Source organism: Rana temporaria, chromosome 4, assembly GCF_905171775.1.
Source record: "Rana temporaria chromosome 4, aRanTem1.1, whole genome shotgun sequence".
Taxonomy (NCBI): Eukaryota; Metazoa; Chordata; class Amphibia; order Anura; family Ranidae; genus Rana; species Rana temporaria.
The window spans coordinates 45,641,514-45,661,842 of NC_053492.1; positions in this window are offsets into that span (position 1 = coordinate 45,641,514).

A 20,329-nucleotide genomic window follows, 5' to 3' on the forward strand; every position below is an offset into this window, starting at 1 on the left:
AAGGCTGTTTTGGGCAAAAGAGACGTGCAAAAAAAAAAGAAAAAAAAACACACACCACACTGTATAGCACACACTCCATACAATGTGTCTCCTGAGTCCTGGATCATTCTCAGCATGCCAACAATAGTGGCAGGGACACCGTTAGGTTTCATTAACATCATCGAAGCATTAATTTTATTGGGCTGGGCCACACATTAGAAATACACATTAGAAATACACAAGAGAAGTTCCAGAGATGGTGCTATGGGACCACAGTAAAATGCATGGTGCTATGGGATCACAGCGAAATGCATGGTGCTATGGCACCACAGCGAAATGCATGGTGCTATGGCACCACAGCAAAATGCATGGTGCTATGGCACCACAGCGAAATGCATGGTGCTATGGCACCACAGTGAAATGCATGGTGCTATGGGATCACAGCGAAATGCATGGTGCTATATGACCACAGCGAAATTCATGATGCTATGGCACTACAGTGAAATTCATGGTGCTATGGGACCACAGCAAAGTGCATAGTTGTTATCCCACTTCAGCGAAATGCATGGTGCTATGGACTTCGCAGCAAAATGCATGGTTCTATGGGACCGCAGCAAAACGCATGTTTTTTATCCCACTGCACCGAAATGCATGGTGCTATGGGACCACTGCAAAATGCATGGTGCTATGGCACCAGAGCAAAATTATTATTATTATACAGGATTTATATAGTGCCAACAGTTTACGCAGCACTTTACAACTTGGAGGGTAGACAGTACAAATACAATACACTTTAATACTATAGGAATCCGAGGGCCCTGCTCCTTAGAGCTTACATGCATGGTGCTATGGCATTGCACCAAAATGCATAGTGCTATGGCATTGCACCGAAATGCATGGTAATATGCGTCGGGATGCCATTAAGAATTATTGGTACTACTGTTGGGGATGATGTAATCAGGATAGAGCTGCACGATTTTGGGAAAAAAGAGAATTTGCGATTCTTTTGCTTTGAGTAAATCAGTTTACTGTGGAAAATCAGGCAACAGTTACGATTGGTTGCCAGAGGTTACAGCATATCATTACCGCTCACTGACTGGCTGCCCGAGGTTACAGCATACAACTAATGTTCACTAGGAATGAGCTTCGAGTTCGAGTCAAACTCTTGTTCGACTCGAACATTGCCTGTTTGCCGAACAGCGAACAATTTGGGGTGTTCGCGGCAAATTTGAAAAGCCACGTAACACCCTGTAAAAGTCTAGGGGAGAAATGAAAAGTGCTAACTTTAAGGCCTTGTACACACGGGCAAACATGTCCGATGAAAACAGTCCGCTGGACCGTTTTCAGCGGACATGCCCGCCCGGAGATTTCTGTATGATGGCTGTACACACCATCATACAGAAATCCGCACGTACACGATACGCGGTGACGAGGCCGCGCCGTCGCCGCGACGATGACGCGGCGACGTGCGCGGCCCTGGAAGTTCAATGCTTCCACGCATGCGTCAAAGTCATTCGACACATGCGAGGGATGGCAGCCGCTCGGACATGTACGGTAAGTCTGTACAGACGACCGAACATGTCCGACGGACAGGATTCCAGCGGGCATTTGTCTGGCGGACAAATGTACGCTGGAAACCTGTCCGCTCGGCCGTACACACGACCGAACATGTCTGCTGAAACTGGTCCGCGGACCAGTTTCAGCAGACATGTTCGGTCGTGTGTACGGGGCCTTACGGTTAATATGCAAGTTATTGTCCTAAAAAGTGTTTGGGGACCTGGGTCCTGCCCCAATGCAAAAAAAGTTTTAAAAACTGACATTTTTTTCAGGAGCAGTGATTTTAATAATGCTTAAAGTGAAACAATAAAAGTGAAATATTCCTTTACATTTCGTACCTAGGGGGGCTGTATAGTATGCCTGTAAAGTAGCGCTTGTTTCCCGTGCTTAGAACTGTCCCTGCACAAAGTGTACTTTCTGAAGGAAAAAAAGTAATTTAAAATCACTCGCGGCTATAATGAATTGTCAGCTCCTGGCAATACAGAGAAAAGTCATTCATAAAAAAAAAAAAAAAAAAAAGCGTGGGGTCCCCCCAAATTCTTGTATGGATATTAAGGGGAACCCCGCATCAAATAAAAAAAAATTACGCGGGGTTACCCCCAAATATCCATTCCAGACCTTTTCCATTCCAGGTATGGATTTCAAGGAGAACTCCACCCCAATTTTTTTTTTAAATGGCGTAGAGTTCCCCCCAAAAATCCAATCCAGACCCATTATCCGAGCACGCAACCTGGCAGGCCGCATGAAAAGAGGGGGGGACGAGAGAGCGCCCCCCCATCCTGAAACATACCAGGCCACATGCCCTCGACATTGGGAGGAAGCTTTGGGGTCTGTGACCCCTCAAATCACCATGTCCTCATGTTGATGGGGACAAGGGCCTCATCCCCACAACCCTTGCCCAGTGGTTGTGGGGGTCTGCAGGCGGGGGGCTTATCGAAATCTGGAAGACGCCTTTAACAAAGGGGACCCCCAGATCCCGTCCCCCCATGTGAATAAATGGGGTACATTGTACCTCTACCATTTCACAAAGAAAGTGTAAATAATTGTAAACAAAAAAACCACACACACTGGGCCAGATTCTCGTAGATTGGCTTAAAACTGCAGCGGCGTAACGTATATCATTTATGTTACGCCGCCGCAAGTTTTACGGGCAAGTGCTTGATTCACAATGCACTTGCCTGTAAAGTTGCGGCGGCGTAACGTAAATCCCCCGGCGCAAGCCCGCGTAATTCAAATGATCTGGGTAGGGGGCGTAGTGCATTTAAATTAGGCACATTCCCGCGCCGAACCTAATGCGCATGCGCCGTCCCTAAAATTTCCCAATGTGCATTGCGCTAAATGATGTCGCAAGGACGTGAATGTAAATGGCGTCCAGCCCTATTCACGGACGACTTACGCAAACGACGTAAATTTTTAAATTTCGACGCGGGAACGACGGCCATACTTAACATTGGTTGCCCCTCATATAGCAGGGGCAACTTTACGCATTGCAAATCTTACGTAAAAATCGTAACTTCACTGCGTCGGCCGGGCGTACTTTCGGGATTTAGTGTATTTTGCTAATTTGCATACCTGATGGGGAAAACGACGGAGGCGACACCTAGCGGCAGAAAAAAAATTCCATTTAAGATCCGACAGCGTAAGAGCCTTACGCCTGTCGGATCTAATGGTTATCTATGTGTAACTGATTCTAAGAATCAGTCGCATAGATACGACGGCCAAGATTAGGACTTACGACGGCGCACATTGCGTTGCGCCGTCGTAAGCCCTTTGAGAATCTGGGCCACTGTTGGGAAAGTCATTTATTAAAAAAAAAAAATTCCAGTGGTGGTAATCCACTCTTGGTCTCCAGCACTGTCGGTATCCTGCGACGGGTGATCTCCTCTCCGGGGTCCAGTGATGAGAAGATCTCCTCTTCATCCAGGATCCAGCAATGAGATGTCCATCCAGCACACGCATCACCTGTCTCGACCGGAGACAGCCCGGCAAATGACGCGGCTTCAGCAGTGACAGCTCTTATGTAGGTGAGGGCGGGGGGGCCACCGGCCGTGTGTGTGCTCCATAGCAGTTTTCCAGACAGGAAAACTGCGAGCAAAAAATGTTTAACTTGTTCTCTTTTTTCCCTGCATTTGTCCTCACCAGTGCCCATCAACGCAGCCTACCAGGACCCATCAAAAGCAGCCTCACCAGCACCCATCAAATGCAGCCTCACCAGCACCTATCAACACAGCCTCATCAGCACCCATCAATACAGCCTCACCAGTGCCCATCAATACAGCCTACCAGTGCCCATCAATGCAGTCTCACCAGCGCCCATCAATGCATCCTACCAGAGCCCATCAATACACCCTACCAGTGCCCATCAATGAATGTTTGCTTGCTTCCATTCATTCAGGAGTTGGGACACAGACACAGTCCTCCGCTGCCGCTGTTCCTCTAACACTATGTGCGAACAGAGCAGGGGCTGACGCTGGGACTTATTTGCTTGCTGCAGAGAGAAGAGAGTAGGAACACCAGCTGGGCGCCCTTGGCAGCAGGGTGCCCTAGGCGGCTGCCTAGTTTGCCTAGTGGTTGCACCGGTCCTGTTAACCAGTGTTTTGCTAGAAATGCATGATATTATCACCAGGGATCTTCTAGCAATAAGTTGTAAGGCTGACCGCAGGGAAGCCTGTATTTGTAGGAGGAGTCGGGAGGTATTTAAACCCGCCCTCCTTCCTCCTTCTGGGCGTCGGTTTTCTGGTGTGTGGGGTTGGCACGTCACTTCCTGTTTCCATCCAGAGCAATGGCGGCAGCTGCTGCTGCTGTCTACTGTGCTCTCCTCAGGATTCCCAGCCGGATTGTCTGCATCCATCCACGTGGCAGGAGGGAGCTGCCCGCACGGGGGGGGGGTGTCCATCCGCCCGCCCGCTCATTTTCCAGGGCTTCAACGGGCATGGGGGGCCACCCGCTCGGGGTTTCATCCGGCCGCTCGTTTGACCAGGGCTCCTCTGGCTTGGGGACCTGCCCACCCGGGAGAGGGGATTCATCCGCCCGCTATTGTTCGGGGCTCCATCTGGCGACACTGGCTGCTTTGGCGTGCAGCGAGCTACCCGTCCGCTTCTCCCGGTGTTTACACCGGGGGAGGGGGAACTTCTGCCCGCTGCATGGCTCCCTTAGTATGGAGCCGCCTGCCGATTCTCTCGGTTCACGCCGGGGGAGGGGACCTCCGCCCGCGTTGCTCCGTCCAGCATGTGTGTTTCTCCCTCCGCCCGCCGTTTCCTCCTGTGGTTACGTGGGGGGGGGGGGGGGGGGGGGGACCTCCGCCCGCTGTTTTCTTTCCCTCCAGCATGCAGGGAGCCGCCCGTTGCTTCCTCCGGTGTTCACGCCGGGGGGAGGGGGGGGGAACCTCCGCCCGCCCGCTGTATCACTCCCTCCAGCATGCAGGGAGCCGCCCGCCGCTTCCTCCGGTGTTCACGCCGGGGGGAGGGGGGGGGAACCTCCGCCCGCCCGCTGTATCACTCCCTCCAGCATGCAGGGAGCCGCCCGCCGCTTCCTCCGGTGTTCACGGAGGGGGGGGGAACCTCCGCCCGCCCGCTGTGTCACTCCCTCCAGCATGAAGGGAGCTGCCCACCGCTTCCTCCGGTGTTCACGCCGGGGGGAGGGGGAGGGAACCTCCGCCCGCTCACTGTATTACTCCCTCCAGCTTGAAGGGAGCCGCCCGTCGCTAGTCCATGCTCTAATACAAGTGGAAGTTGCTAGAAATTTTTAACCATGTGTCCAAATCTCGAAACATGTGACCACAACATTTCATATTCCCAATATGTGTCTGCTGTACCATGTACCAAGTATCTTGTTCTTATCCTACTATTATCCCTGATTTCCAATTTCAAACTGACATGCAACGGCGTTTCTCATGCAACGGCGTTTCTCATGCGGTGGCGTGTCTCATGCGATGGCGTTTCTCATGCGATGGCGCTTCTCATGGTGTTTTTTTTTTTTTTTTTCTCATGCGATGACGTCCTCATGGTGTTTTTCTCATGCAATGACGTTTCTCATGCTATGACGTTTCTCATGCGATGACGTTCTCATGGTGTTTCTCATGCGATGACGTTTTCTCATGGTGTGTTTCTCATGCGATGACGTTCTCATGGTGTTCTCATGCGATGACGTTTCTCATGGTGTTTTTCTCATGCGCTGAAGTTTCTCATGCGATGACGTTCTCATGGTGTTTCTCATGCGATGACGTCCTCATGGTGTTTTTCTCATGCGATGACGTTTCTCATGCGATGACGTCCTCATGGTGTTTCTCATGCGATGACGTTTCTCATGCGATGACGTTCTCATGGTGTTTCTCATGCGATGACGTTTTTCATGCGGGGACATTTCCCATGCGTTCACGTTTCTCAGGCGATTACGTTTCCCATGCGTTCTTCTCATGCGATCACGTTCTCATGCGATTCGTTCTCATACGATTTTCTCATGCGTTTACGTTTCTCATGCGATTACGTTTCTCATGCGATCATGTTTACCATGCGATCTTCTCATGCGATCACATTTTCCATGCAATCTCGCATGCGATCACGTTTTCCATGCAATCTTGCATGCGATCACGTTTTCCATGCAATCTTCGCATGCGATCACGTTTCGCATGCGATCACGTTTCCCATGCGTTACGTTTCCCATGCGGTCACATTTCTCATGCGAGTCGGGTCCTTGTGTGTTCACGTTTCACATGGTAGTTCTCATGCGACTACCTTTTGCATGGTAGTTCTCATGCGATCACGTGTATCATGAGTCATGTCCTCATGTGGTTACGTTTCTCATGCGATTGCGTTCTCATGCGATTACTTTTGACATGGTGGTTCTTGTGCAGTTACGTTTACATGCGATCACGTTTCTCATGCGATCTTGGTTTTTTCACGAGTCTTGTCCTTGTGTTTACGTTTCTCATGCGATTACGGTTCGCATGGTAGTTCTCATGCGACTACGTTTCGCATGGTAGTTTTCATGCGATCATGTTTCTCATGAGGCATGTCCTCATGTGTTTACATTTTTCATGCGATTACATTTCTCATGCGATTACGTTTCACATGGTAGTTCTCATCTGATCACGTTTTGCATGCAATCACGTTTCTCTTACGAGTCATGTCCTTGTGTGTTTACGTTTCTCATGCGATTACGGTTTGCATGGTAGTTCTCATGCGACTACATTTCGCATGGTAGTTCTCATGCGATCACGTTTCTAATGAGTCGTGTCCGCGTGTTTACGTTTCTCAGGCGATTACGTTTCACATGGTAGTTCTCACGCGATTACGTTCTCATGCCATTACAGTTCACATGGTAGTTCGCATGCGGTTATGTTTCCCAGGGTAGTTTCTCATGCGATCACGTTCTCATGTGTTTACGTTCTCATGCGACCACATTTCTCAAGTATCATGTTGTCTCATGCATTACGTTTGTCATGCTCATGCGATTGCGTTCTCATGCGACCACGTTTCTCATGCTTTACGTTTTCATGCGGTTTCGTGTCCTCATGCGGTTTCGTGTCCTCACGCGATGACATTTTTCATGCGAGTCAGGTCCTCGTGGGTTTACGCTTCTCGTGCGAGTCATGTTCTCATGCAATTTTTACATTTTCATGTTTCGTTTTACGTTACGTTTCTCATGCTATTCATGTTCTCTAACATTTACGTTTCTCTGGCAGGTTTCAGTTGTGCTACAATTACATTGGTCATGTTTTCATACGTTACGCTTTTCTTACGTTACGCTTTTCACACAAGTTGCGCTTTTCATACGAGTTGCGCTTCTCACACGATTACGATTTTCAAGTGTATTGTCGTTCCTCATGCAATCATGTTCTCAGGTGTTCACGTTTCCATGCTATTTATGTTCTCATACAATTTATCTTCTCATGTTTTCGTATATCATACTATTCATGTTCTCAAATGTGTTTGTTTCTCATGCAACCTTACTTTTCTCATGCAGGTTCCAGTTGTGTTAGTTTTCAGTTGGTAGTATTAGCATGTACTTTTTAGATTCATGGCGTTCCACCGCTGGGGGGGGTCACCCATCACGTCTATGGGTGTTTACGGATTGAGATAATCGTTTTTAATTGGCTTGTACGGTGGCAAGTCTCCTCATCCGTTTCTCATACGTTTCATGCATCTCAAACATTTCGTTTCTCACACAACGACCTGACACGTTTTCAGGTTCATCAGGCCTGAGTGTACGTTTTTAATTTGCCTGCTACGCCTCAGGTTGCTCGGCCTTCGCATTTCATGGTATTGTCAGTTCAGCTGCACTAGTCCTACACTTACCTACATTTTCATAGTCTGGGCACATGCCACATTCATTTCCTCACGTTTGTTCATGGCCACTCTCCACTGCTGGGTACCTGTCACGTTCAAGGGTACTGTCGGATTGAGATGTTTCGTTTCTAATTGTCTTGTGCAGTGGCAAGTCCCCTCATCCGCTTCTCACGGCTATCACTACGTTTTCGTACGTCATGTTATCTTACCACTTACATCACTTGCCTGACACGCCTTCAGGTTCATAGGCTTGAGTGTTACGTTTTCAATTGGCCTAGTTTGCCTCAGGTTGCTCAGCCTTGCTAGGTTCTTGAGACTGACACGTTTTCAGTCTTGTGCTACGTATTCGTTCCTGCTCTACGTCACTGAGTGTCAATCACGGACACCCGCGTAGGCAGGGGTTAGGGAAGGTGGGGTTTTCCTTTTCCTAAGGTAAGTTGGGGCTCGTTGGTCATGTTTTGTTTTAACGATGTTGTTCTTGTTTGCAGAATTTCATGTCTCGGGCAGAAAAATCGAAGATTTTGCCGCCGTCCGTCCTGCTCCGGTTACTGGGTTCCATACATGGTGGCAAGCCCTCTTGAACCTCCCGATACTGCCTTCTCTTCGTTAGATGAATCTTGATCTTAAGTTCTTTTCAATTCAGCCTGCTAGCTCTTGACTCGGCCTGGGATATCTTCCAGGCGTTTCGATCTCAGTATCCTGGGTTCTTTTTCTCACAAACATTCTGTACCTACTTGCGGTTTGATTCTTTTGCCACTTTTCAACTCAACAGGTTTTTGCAAGTCGGTGCCCAGCACAGTCTGGGCGCTGGACTTTCGCGGATGTACTCAGAGATAGGCCACCCTCCTTTCCCTAGCACTCCCTTCCCTGCTAACACAGGGCATGACACGCAGCCATTCCTTGCTGCCTAGCTAGGGTAGCACTTCAATATTCACTCTGGGCCGTGCTTTAGTACAGGTGCAGTTCTGCTGCTTTTCATCGAGGGGTCTGTATTTTCGTTGTTGAGAAGTTAGATTGGCGGTAGTCGGCTTTCTTTTCCGGACATATCCCAGTTCCACATGTCTGTCACAGGCATTCTTGCATTGGGGGCTTGTGGTTACGTACGGTTACTTTCATTTCAATCTCTTTGCTAGCTCATCCTACTGTTTATTTTTGGCCCCTTTTAGGCATACCGACCACGTGACCCCGGCACACCTCAGGTCAATTTCCCTGCTTCCCCTCAGACCTTTCTCTAGCACGATTACCTGAGACTCTGAGTACAAGTTGTAAGGCTGACCGCAGGGAAGCCTGTATTTGTAGGAGGAGTCGGGAGGTATTTAAACCTGCCCTCCTTCCTCCTTCTGGGCGTCGGTTTTCTGGTGTCCCACCCACCCATCCCCTTTTTTCTTGCTATTTCTTCTTTTACTTCTACTTGGGTATGCCCCCTTTTAGGCATACCGACCACGTGACCCCGGCACACCTCAGGTCAATTTCCCTGCTTCCCCTCAGACCTTTCTCTAGCACGATTACCTGAGACTCTGAGTACAAATATGTTATCATGTGCTTCCCCTCCACTCAGTAACCGCCACAGTACATACCTCCATCTCGTCTGCTCTCGGCTGGTTCAGCAGGAACTGGCTGAGATTCAAACCATATATAGACAGGCTGAATGTATCCAAGTTGATCAATCCATGGACTTGGGTACAATCAGCCTGTCAGATTTTACATGCAATTATTACAAACGACTGTTACAATCACTGTGCTCTCCCCACAGGGATGGCTTCCCCCACTTGGGAATTCTGCCACTGGTACCATAGCTATAAGGTAACTGGTTAGGTAGTTCCTAATGGCTCATTCTCTAGTGGTGGTAGCAAGTAGTGGCTGTAAGCGGTCCCTACGATCAGATATCCTCTCACTCTGGGTTGCCCGTGACGACTCCAGTAGGCAGTGCAGCAAGGTCTGTATCCTGGCAGTGGCACGACAACACGGTCCTAATGCAGTTTCCCGCATATGGTACTCGCTTTTTTGTTTTTTTCAGAAGCTCAGTCTCTCTCTGGGAGAACTGTACCACATGTTCCTCTTACTAACGTCCCCGGAACACCACACTATCCTGATTTCTGCTCAGGCAAATCTTGCTCCTTCCTCCTTTAAAAGCAGGGTATAGTTCTGGCCCCATGGACTTCAGTGAATAGTTGTAACAGGCGCTCCGCGCGCCTGTTACTTCCTGTAATGCGTTCCACGCTGGAACGCATTACCGCGACCAGGTGATGACGTCATCGCGCGGCGCCCCGTGCGTTCCACTGTGCTACGCGGAAGTGCGCTGCAGCGAACGGCGCTCCTTTTTGAATTGGTGCTTATGCACTACAACTGGCCCTATCCTTTAAACAGAGCGGTGTGCCTCCTGCACACGGTTCTATCATTGTCAGCCGTAACTCGGCCACGCTACTCTTAATACTGCCATCGCTCCCCATGCTGCAACACCGCTCCAGGCAACTACTACTTTGGTGCTGTTGCACCTACTACAACATAGAGTCATTGCTGGGAACAACCTTGAGGCCTTCTTGCTGAACACCTACACCACGGATTCCTTATCTCTTACATTAAAGCCTGCAAACGGATAAGTAGCTATTGTATCACTTGTAGTCCTATAGGAAGATCTGCTGCTTGTGTTCCATCTAAAACAATTGCTAATACTTATTATGCCTTGTGGATATCAACATACTGTATGGGATATACTGCTATGCTAAAGACTGTTTGCTAAGGAATACCCTAAAGGGTCAGCTACCTCCAATATGCAACTACTATTATGTGTGCAATATTCAATTCATATATGCAACAATAATTATCTGAAATATATTGCCTTTTATACGCAACTACTATTACCTGAGCTATATTGCCTCTCATACGCAGCTACTAGTTGTCACTACAACTCCTATTTACTACGAGCTTGACATAAGTACAAATCCCTTATAGGCCTTGTCCTAATTGTTTGAACATGTTCGCTCTAACTTTTCTATGCTAGGGGTTGATGGCATTTTTTTTAGCATCTCCCTTAGTGGCCTAATACATCCCTATATGCTCAAAGTGATATGATGTAGAGAACCCCCAAACTCCTGTTTGTGTGGAGTGAGGCCTGGGGTCCCATACTGATAATAACTTGCATATAGAGGTGTATTGGAATCTTGACCTTTAAAGTATATTGTATCATTTTAAACGCTAAGCTCTGGCCACATGTTGTAATGCGTCCATCCTTAGTAGCTCAACGCCTTTCTTTATGTGAGAGAAAGATGATGTAGAGATGCCCCAAATTCCTGTTTGTGTGGAGTGATGCCTGGGGTCCAATACTGAGTTGTCACATAAAGAAGCGCATTGAAATCCTTGCTAACCGCAGTTGTGGTTCACTCCGTTCACCAGTGCTGTTACAATGGTCCACTCTGGGAGGTGGAGGCACTGTCACATAAGCTGTACAAGTCCCATGAGTTCTAATGGCGACCCTGAAAGTAACCAAAAATAACCTCTACAGAACCAGTGCAGCAGAGCCTTCTGAAGACGTAAGGTCTCACTTCCATCACAATTCCCCCCAAAAAAGGGTAATTACCCTATTTTAGGATAGTTTGTGGAGCCATGCAAATCATTCCTTATGACTCTGAGCCAACTGTGCATGCGTGTCCTCTGGCATATAGTACAGATAGAGCCTGATATTATAGTCATCTGTTCTAAACTAGATTCAGTTGTTTCCCAACAGCCCTACAACATAGTAGCCTTTTAGCCGGATTCAGGTACAGTTACGAAGGCGTATCAGTAGATATGCCGTCGTAACTCCGAATCCGTGCCGTCGTAACATTAACGTATGCTCAAACTGAGATACGCTTAACTGTTGCTAAGATACGACCGGCGTAAGTCTCCTACGCCGTCGTATCTGCTGCCTATTTACGCTGGCCGCTAGGGGCGTGTACGCTGATTTACGCCTAGAATATGTAAATCAGTGAGATACGTCTATTCACGAACGTATGCACGCTCATCGCAGTAAAGATACGCCGTTTATGTAAGGCGTTTTCAGGCGTAAAGATAAACCACCAAAAAGATGGCGCAGCCAATGTTAAGTATGGACGTTGGAACCGCGTAAAATTTTTCACGTTTTACGTCGTTTGCGTAAGTCGTCCGTGAATGGGGCTGGACGTAATTTCCGTTCAAGTCGGTACCATGGATTATTTGCGGCGTAATTTTGAGCATTCGCACTGGGATACTTTCACGGACGGCGCATGCGCCGTTTGTTAGAAACGTCAAATACGTGGGGTCATGAGTATTTAGCATAGAACACGCCCCCAACCAGCCTATTTTGAATTAGGCGGGCTTACGCCGGCCCAGTTACAATACGCCGCCGTAAGTTAGAGCGCAACTTCTTTGTGAATACAGGACCTGCTGCTCTATCTTACGGCGGCGTAGTGTATCTGAGATACGCTATGCCCGCCCAAAGATAGGCACAGCTCTCTGAATCTAGCTAGAAGTACTGCACAAATGGTAGCCAACAAACTTGAAACCTTTCTGCTGCTTAGACATACCTGACCAGAGCACTTTTTGCGATTCGGCACTGCGTCGCTTTAACTGACAATTGCGCGGCCGTGCGACGTGGCTCCCAAACAAAATTGGCGTCCTTTTTTCCCCACAAATAGAGCTTTCTTTTGGTGGTATTTGATCACCCCTGCGGTTTTTAATTTTTGCGCCACAAACAAAAAAAGAGCAATATTTTTAACTTTTTGCTGTAATAAATATCCCCCAAAAATATATATATATAAAAAAAAATAATATAGTTTAATCTACATATTTTAAGTAAAGGAAAAATCACAATAAGTGTATATTGATTGGTTTGCACAAAAGTTATAGGGCCAAATTCTCAAAAAAGCTGCCTAACTTAACTTTCAGCAGTTAAGTTACACAGGCGTTAAATTTCTACCTAAGTGCCCGATCCACAAAGCACTTACCTAGAAATTACACGCCGTGTAACCTAAGTGCCTCTGTCGCAAGGCGGTCGTCTGCTCGAGGGGGCGATTCCTATTCAAATGAGGCGCGCTCCCGCGCCGGACGTACTGCGCATGCGTGTGACGTCATTTTTCCCGACGGGCAGCGCGCGAACGTAATTTACGCCGGGCTTTGTGGATTGCGACGGGACAATAAAGTTGCGACGGGTAAAAAAAAAGTTACGTGCCGGGAAAAAATAATCAAAATTTTAAAAAAAACGTGGCGATCGAAAAAAAGGTCTGGTTTTACATGGTGTACTAACTTTACACATTGTAAAACCAGCCCTAATTTTGCGCAAGCAAATCGTAACTTACGCAGAAAACACAAAGCTTAAAAGCTTTGTGGATCTGCTTAAGTACTCATTTGCATACGCTAGCCGGCATTTCGACTCGAAATGCCCCCAGCGGCGGATGCGGTACTGCATCCTAAGATCCGACAGTGTAAGTCTATTACAGATGTCGGATCTTCTGACTATCTTTGGAAAAATCCTTCTGAGGATCGTTTCCAAAGATAGCCACAGGGATACGCAGGCTGAACAGCAGTTCCGCCTGCGTATCTCCTTTGAAGATTTGGCCCATAGCGTCTACAAAATAGGGGATAGATTTGTGGCATTTTTTTTATTATTTTTTGTTATTAGTAATGGCGGCGATCTGTGATTTTTATCGTGACTGCGACATTATGCTGGACACATCGGACACTTTTGACACTATTTTGGGCCTATTGTCACTTATACAGGGATCAGTGCTAAAAAAATGGACTGATTACTGTGTAAATGACACTGGCAAGAAAGAAGTTAAACACTAGGGGGCGATCAAGGGGTTAAGTGTGTCCTACGGAGTGATTCTAACTGTGGGGTGGATGGGCTCGCTACAGCATGACAGAGATCACTGCTCCCGATGGCAGGGAGCAGTAGATCCCTGTCCTGTCACTAGGCAGAACAGGGAAATGCCTTATTTACAAAGGCATCTCCCCGTTCTGCCACTCCGTGACACGATCGCGGGACACTGGGGGACATGTATGCCACGATTTAAAGGGGACGTACCTGTACGCCCATTTATGCAGCCGTGCCATTGTGCCGACGTATATCGTCGTGCGCTGGTCGGCAATCGGTTAAACTTATATCATACACAAACTGTCCATGTTATATGCCATGATGTAGACGCAGGGATTGGAGAAGAGTTCAGGTATAGTGGAATCCGCCTTATTCTTGCACATGAGGAATTTGGCTGAGTAGAACAAATACGCGGTTAGTCATCCAGGACTGCGATTCGTCTCCCATTGAGTGCTTAGTGTGAAGGGCACTTGGTATCACTTCAGTGATCCCTTTCCCACAAATAGTTTCACATATTGGAAATCATACTGAGTCACAAGCTACAAATTACCTTTATTAAAGAGAACCTGTCATTTCCAAATGTATACTACTGTGCAAAGGTTTTAGGCAGGTGTGACAAAATGCTGTAAATTAAGAATGCTTTCAGAAATAGAAGTGTTGACAGTTTATTTTTTATCAATCAACAAAATGTTATGTAAATGAACAGAAGAAAAATACAAATCAAATCAATATTTGGTGTGACTACCCTTTGCCTTCAAAACGACATCAGTTCTTCTAGATTGCACACAGTTTTTGAAGGAACTCAGCAGGTAAGTTGTTCCAAACATCTTAAGCCCCATACACACAGTAGGACTTCAAACAAATTTTCCGTGGATTTTTGTTTGAGGGGCGTTGGCCGGGAACACCCAATAGCGCACACACGGCAGGACTTTTTCTGCAAACTTTCCCAAAATCACATGATTTTTCTGCTCTTTTCTGCTCTTTACCGCCACCCTTTGGTCAACTTCTGCTATTGTTGGTTGATTTTAACATCGCCGTTGGGAAAGAGAGAAACTGTGTTTAGGCTGCTGCAGAGAGCAGCTCAGTGCATCTTTCTGTAATTGTCCCTCCGCATGACCACACCGATTCCTCCTGCTGTTGGGCCCCACTGTGTGCCCGGGCCCCCTACAGGAGGACTGGTGGTCCCCCCTATCAGCAGCCCTGGGTCGGACAATCAGTATTAGACACCATGAGGCACACTACAACTGCCAACCCAGGACTGGTTATGGGAGCGGGGGCTGGGGTTGAGCTCTCAGCACTCTGTGCAGACAACGAGACTTTTGTTGAACTGCCAAGAAAATATTTACTGTTTACAAGGTGGCCCGGGGGCATTCCTAATACAAAATAGTAACCCTTTAATGTTATCTTTAACACTAGGGCCCAGATTCTCAAAGGGCTTACGACGGCGCAACGCCATTTGCACCGTCGTAAGTCCTAATCTGGGCCGTCGTATCTTAGAATCAGTTACGCATAGATATCCATTAGATCTGACAGGCGTAAGGCTCTTACGCTGTCAGATCTTAAATGCTATTTTTTTTCCCACCACTAGGTGTCGCCTAGTCGTTTTCCCCGTCTATGCAAATTAGCTATTTACGCGAGATTCCCGAACGTACGCACGGTCGACGCAGTGAATTTACGACTTTTCCGTAAGCAAAAACTTACCCCTGCTATATGAGGGGTAAGTTTACGAAGGCCTGTCATATGCCATGTTAAGTATGGCGTCGGGTCAGCGTCGTCTTTTTCCATCGTTTAGGTTGTTTTCCTAAGTCGTTCACGAATAGGACTTTACGTCAATGACGCTCACGTCGGCGTCATTGACGTTTTCCGTCGTGAGCTGGAGCATGCGCACTGGGCTATTTTTACACCCAGCGCATGCGCAGTTCGATTGGCACGGGGGCACGCTTAATTTAAATACAAGCCGCCCCCTTTGAATTACGCGGCCTTACGCTGGGCCATTAACACTACGCCGCCGCAAATTACGGAGCAAGTGCTTGGAGAATACGGCACTACGCCGCCGCGGATTCTACGAGAATCTGGCCCTAGGTGTACAGCACTGTGCAAATGTTTTAGGCAGATGTGAAGAAATGCTGTAAAGTATAAATGCTTTAAAGCCTATATATTTTCATTATTTACAAAATGCAAAGTGAGCGAACAGAAGAAAAATCTAAATCAAATCAATGTTTGGTCTCACTACCCTTTGGCTTCAAACCAGGATCAATTCTTACCCTTGCACAAAGTCTGAGATTTTGTAGGATTATAGTCAGGTGTATGATTGATTAACCAATTATACCAAGCAGGTGTTAATAATCATCAATTTCATATGTAGTTTAAAATGCAGTCATTAACTGAAACAGAAACTGCTCCGTAGCTCTTAAAACTGGGTGAGAAACGGCCAAACTCTGCTACTAAGGTGCAGCTGTAGGAGACAGTTTCATGTCACAGGTCATTTACGATGTCAAGGCTGAGCACAGCAACAAGACACAAGGTGGTTATACTGCATCAGCAAGGAGTGGGGTTTCAAGATGTGCTGTTTAAGCTCTTTTGAGGAAGCACAAACGGGCAACGTTGAGGACTGTAGATGCAGTGGTCAGCCAAGGAAACTTAATGTAGCAGATGAAAGACACATCATGCTTAAATCCCTTCGACATTGGAAGATGTCTAGCAGTGCCATCAGCACAGAACTGGAAGAAACCAGTGGGACCCTCTCAGGTACACCCATCTATTCTTCGGAGAAGTCTGGCCAGTAGTGGTCTTCATAGAAGAATTGTGGGCAAAAGCCATACCTTTGAGGTGGAAACAAGGCTAAGTGACTCAACTATGCACAAAAAAATAGAAACTGGGGTGCAGAAAAATGGCAGCAGGTGCTCTGGACTGATGACATATGGCTGTAGCAGGAGACAGTTTGTTCGGAATGGGCTGGAGAGCGGTACAATAATGAGTGTCTACAGGCAACAGTGAAGCATGGTGGAGGCTCCTTGCAAGTTTGGAGCTGCATATCTACAAATGGAGTTGGAGGTTTGATTCCAATACCTATAATTTAATAGTTATTATTAGTAAGTCTCCCTGCCTCACTGTGCCCATCTGCAGCCTTATGCGCCTGATCTCCCGGTGCTGTGACATGCAGTCTAGTCGGCAGCCGTCCAGTGTAACAAAGCCCCACCTTCTCTCTTCTCTTCGTCCTCGTCCGTGATAGGCGGAACACTGACTCCCTGTTCGGAAACTGAATTAGTGTTCCGTCACGGACAAGGAAGAGGAGGAGGCTTTGTTACACTGGACGGTCGCCCACTAGACTGCATGTCGCAGCGCTACTCTAATGGAGATCAGGTACATGAGGCCGCCGACTAGACTGCATGTCACAGCGCTGGTGTAATGGAGATCAGGTACATGAGGCTGCAGATGGTCACAGTAAGGCAGGGAGATGGGCACAGTGAGGCATGCAGATGTACAGAGTGAGGCTGCAAATGGGCACAGTGAGGCTGCAAATGGGCACAGTGAGGCTGCAGGTGGACACAGTGAGGCTGCAAATGGACACAGTGAGGCTGAAAATGGACACAGTGAGGCTGCAAATGGACACAGCGAGGCTGCAGATGGACACAGTGAGGCTGCAGATGGGTATTGTTGACACTCTTTTCCACTTACAGTAGCTACTGCATTTCTCACCCTTGGCTTATACTCGAGTCAATACGTTTTGCCATTTTTTTGTGGTAAAATTAGGTGCATTGGCTTATATTCGGATCGGCTTATACTGTACTCGAGTATATACGGTAGTTATTATTTCAGATTTTCACATTTTTGGATTTTCATTCTTATTTGCGGATATTCTTTCTTTCGAATTTTCTTCCTTATTTTCTTATTTGAGAAATTCTGAATTTTCATATTTCCAGGTTTTAGAATTTCCGAATTTTCGGATTTCAAATTTTCGAATTTATGAATTTATTAGAAAAAATTATTTTCGATCATAATGAATGTATATGTAGGTTTTGTACTATTGTAGGTTTATGAATCAGGACTTATCCACAAGTGGCAGAGATTTAAAAGAACAGCCCCAAATGAATTATTTATATAATTATATATAAAGGCATAAGCAAATCCTGTCTAAATCCATTTCCTTGAATCTTGGTATGCTTTGTGTATTTGTTCCAGTTCTGTGCAGTAATTCAGTGTGATACTTTACAGGTGCTTCCTTTAATAAAGACTGGTCACTTCTGCTCTCTCACTATGTGCCAAGTGTGTGGTCAGTGTGGACAAGTGCCTACAAGGTTGTGTTTTGCAATAGCAGAACTTAAAGCAGAACTTCACCTAAAAGGGGAAATTCCACTTTAAGTCCCCCCCGCCATTGATGGGAAATTATATTTGGGGGGAAGGGGCGCAGGTACCTATTTTTGACAGGTACCTCCTCCCACTTCTCCTTCCAGTGCCAAAAGACTGTGGGACCATTCACAAAACACAGCACGGTTTGGACATGTTCAGTGGGCAGCCAGCTGTAAAGCAGATAGCTGACTACCCACAGTTAGGATTCCAGCACCAGGAACCCGAAGGCTAGTGAAGAACTAGGCCTGGGGAGGATGGCACTGGATCCCTGGACAGGTGAGTATCCTTGTATTAAAAGTCGGCAGCTACAGGATTTGTAGCTACTGACTTTTCTTTTTCTTCTTTGTCCAAAGTGGAGAACCGCTTGAAGTGTTTGCCAACGGTTTCCTGGGCTTTTTGGGTCCTGCCTTACTCACCGGCCACTTTATTAGGTAGATAAATGCAAATTGATTTGTAACGGATCTACAGACCTTTGTGAACACACAGCAAGGGGGTTCCCTCAGTAAGGCATCCACACTGAAGCACCTCCCCGCCAAGCCTCACCCAGCTCTCTGCCAACAGTACTACACAGTTTAATGGGATCAATCACTCAATTAGAGAGTATGAGGACAAATATCAACAGTCTGTAATAACTAAACAGGCAGTCCTTAGATAATATACCTAACTAATGTGATTTGGTTGATCAGACCAAGCCCCAGGACAAATTATCCCAAAAGTCTGTACACTGATGCGCTGGCATGCGGTGGCGCGCAAGGGGTACTTTGTAATCCAATAAGGGAACAAATAAACTGGTGGAAGAGGCCCGAATAGTCAAACCACAATGGTCAATGAGAACGATCCACCCTCAGGCAACACAAAGCTATGACTAAGCCCTAGTTTCAGTGCGAAACGCGTCAGCAGTCGGGTTTTATTTTATGTTGCTGTGACTTGTAGTGCTCTCCTTTTTTTAATAAAGGCTACAACTTGTTCAGAGTGCAGCTGTCCAGAAACAATTTTTGTTCCTGCTTTGCTAAGTGCATTGCCTGCACCTGAGTTGTCTGCATTCATCTGGGTTCCCACCTGGAGCGGCTACTCCCTTTTCCTCAGGCAACACAGTCAGCAGGTTTTTTTTTTGGGCAGGTGCCCGTCTCACCCAACCAGTTCATGCCTTGTCCTTTCCGGAACACTTCGTCTGCGATCTCCGATCACGGTCTTTTAGGATGACAGTCTCCGGTTCTCAAACAGGTCACTACTGTACTGGAACACCGTCCGATCACTCCGTCAGAGGTTCTGTCTCTCTCTTTCAATGGCGCTCCGCCGGGGCGTAGGTAGGCCTCAACTCCGACCTAGACTTCCGTGGAGACACCACACGCAGGTGTCCTCCTAGGTTGAAGAGGAGGTCCGGAGAGCACCCGTCAAACACGCCCTCCTCCTTAAATTACCTCCCCCAGCAGGCTGCGTGGGGAGCAAAGCATTTCGGGGTTGTACAGTAGCACACTGGGTGTTGTAGTTTATAAATAAACCAGGGCAACGAAGTCCTATTCTCCCTGTACTCAATTTCCCATCATTCCTGGTTGTAACAATGCAAAGTAAATGGAAGGTGTCTATATCATAACTTGACCACTGGAGAGAGCCGATATCCTTCTTGATCAGCAGATGGTAGTCTTTAGGTCACATAAAAGGTGATGGCCCTGATACATTGACATGATAGCATCACGCAGTTGCTGCTGATTTTTCGGCTGCACATCCATGATGCGACTCTCCCATACCACCACATCCCAAAGGTGCCCTTTGATTGAGATGTTGTGACTGTGGAGGCCATTGGAGTACAGTGACCTCATTGTCATGTTCAAGAAACCACTTTGAGATGATTTAAACTTTGTGACATTATCCTGCTGAAAGGAGCCATCAGGAGAAGGGTACACTCAGTGGGGCGGCAAAAAGAGCGCCCCCCACAAAAAAGCCCTCCATCTCCTCCTCTTGAGTCCTGGCTCCTGCACAAATACAGTCCCCAGCGCCCGTCAACTTATGGGGAGGACTGGGCACTGACTGACACTAGTTATGGAGTGTACTCGGCCAGGGGGGAGGGACTGGCGGCCCCATAAAGCGGTAAAAAGATACTAGCAAAGGTGATCTCGGCTCGGCTGTGCTGGGGGAGTGGTCTAAGTTCCCCTCTGCTCGGTCTCAGCTCCACTCGGCTGTGCTTGGGCCGGGGCGGTCTCAGCTCCCCTCGGCTCTGGCGGGCTCGGCTCACCTCGGTTCAGATGGGCTCGGCTTCCCACGGCTTGGGCGGGATCGGCTATGTTGGGCGGGAGCGGTCTCAGCTCCCCTCAGCTTGGGTGGGAAT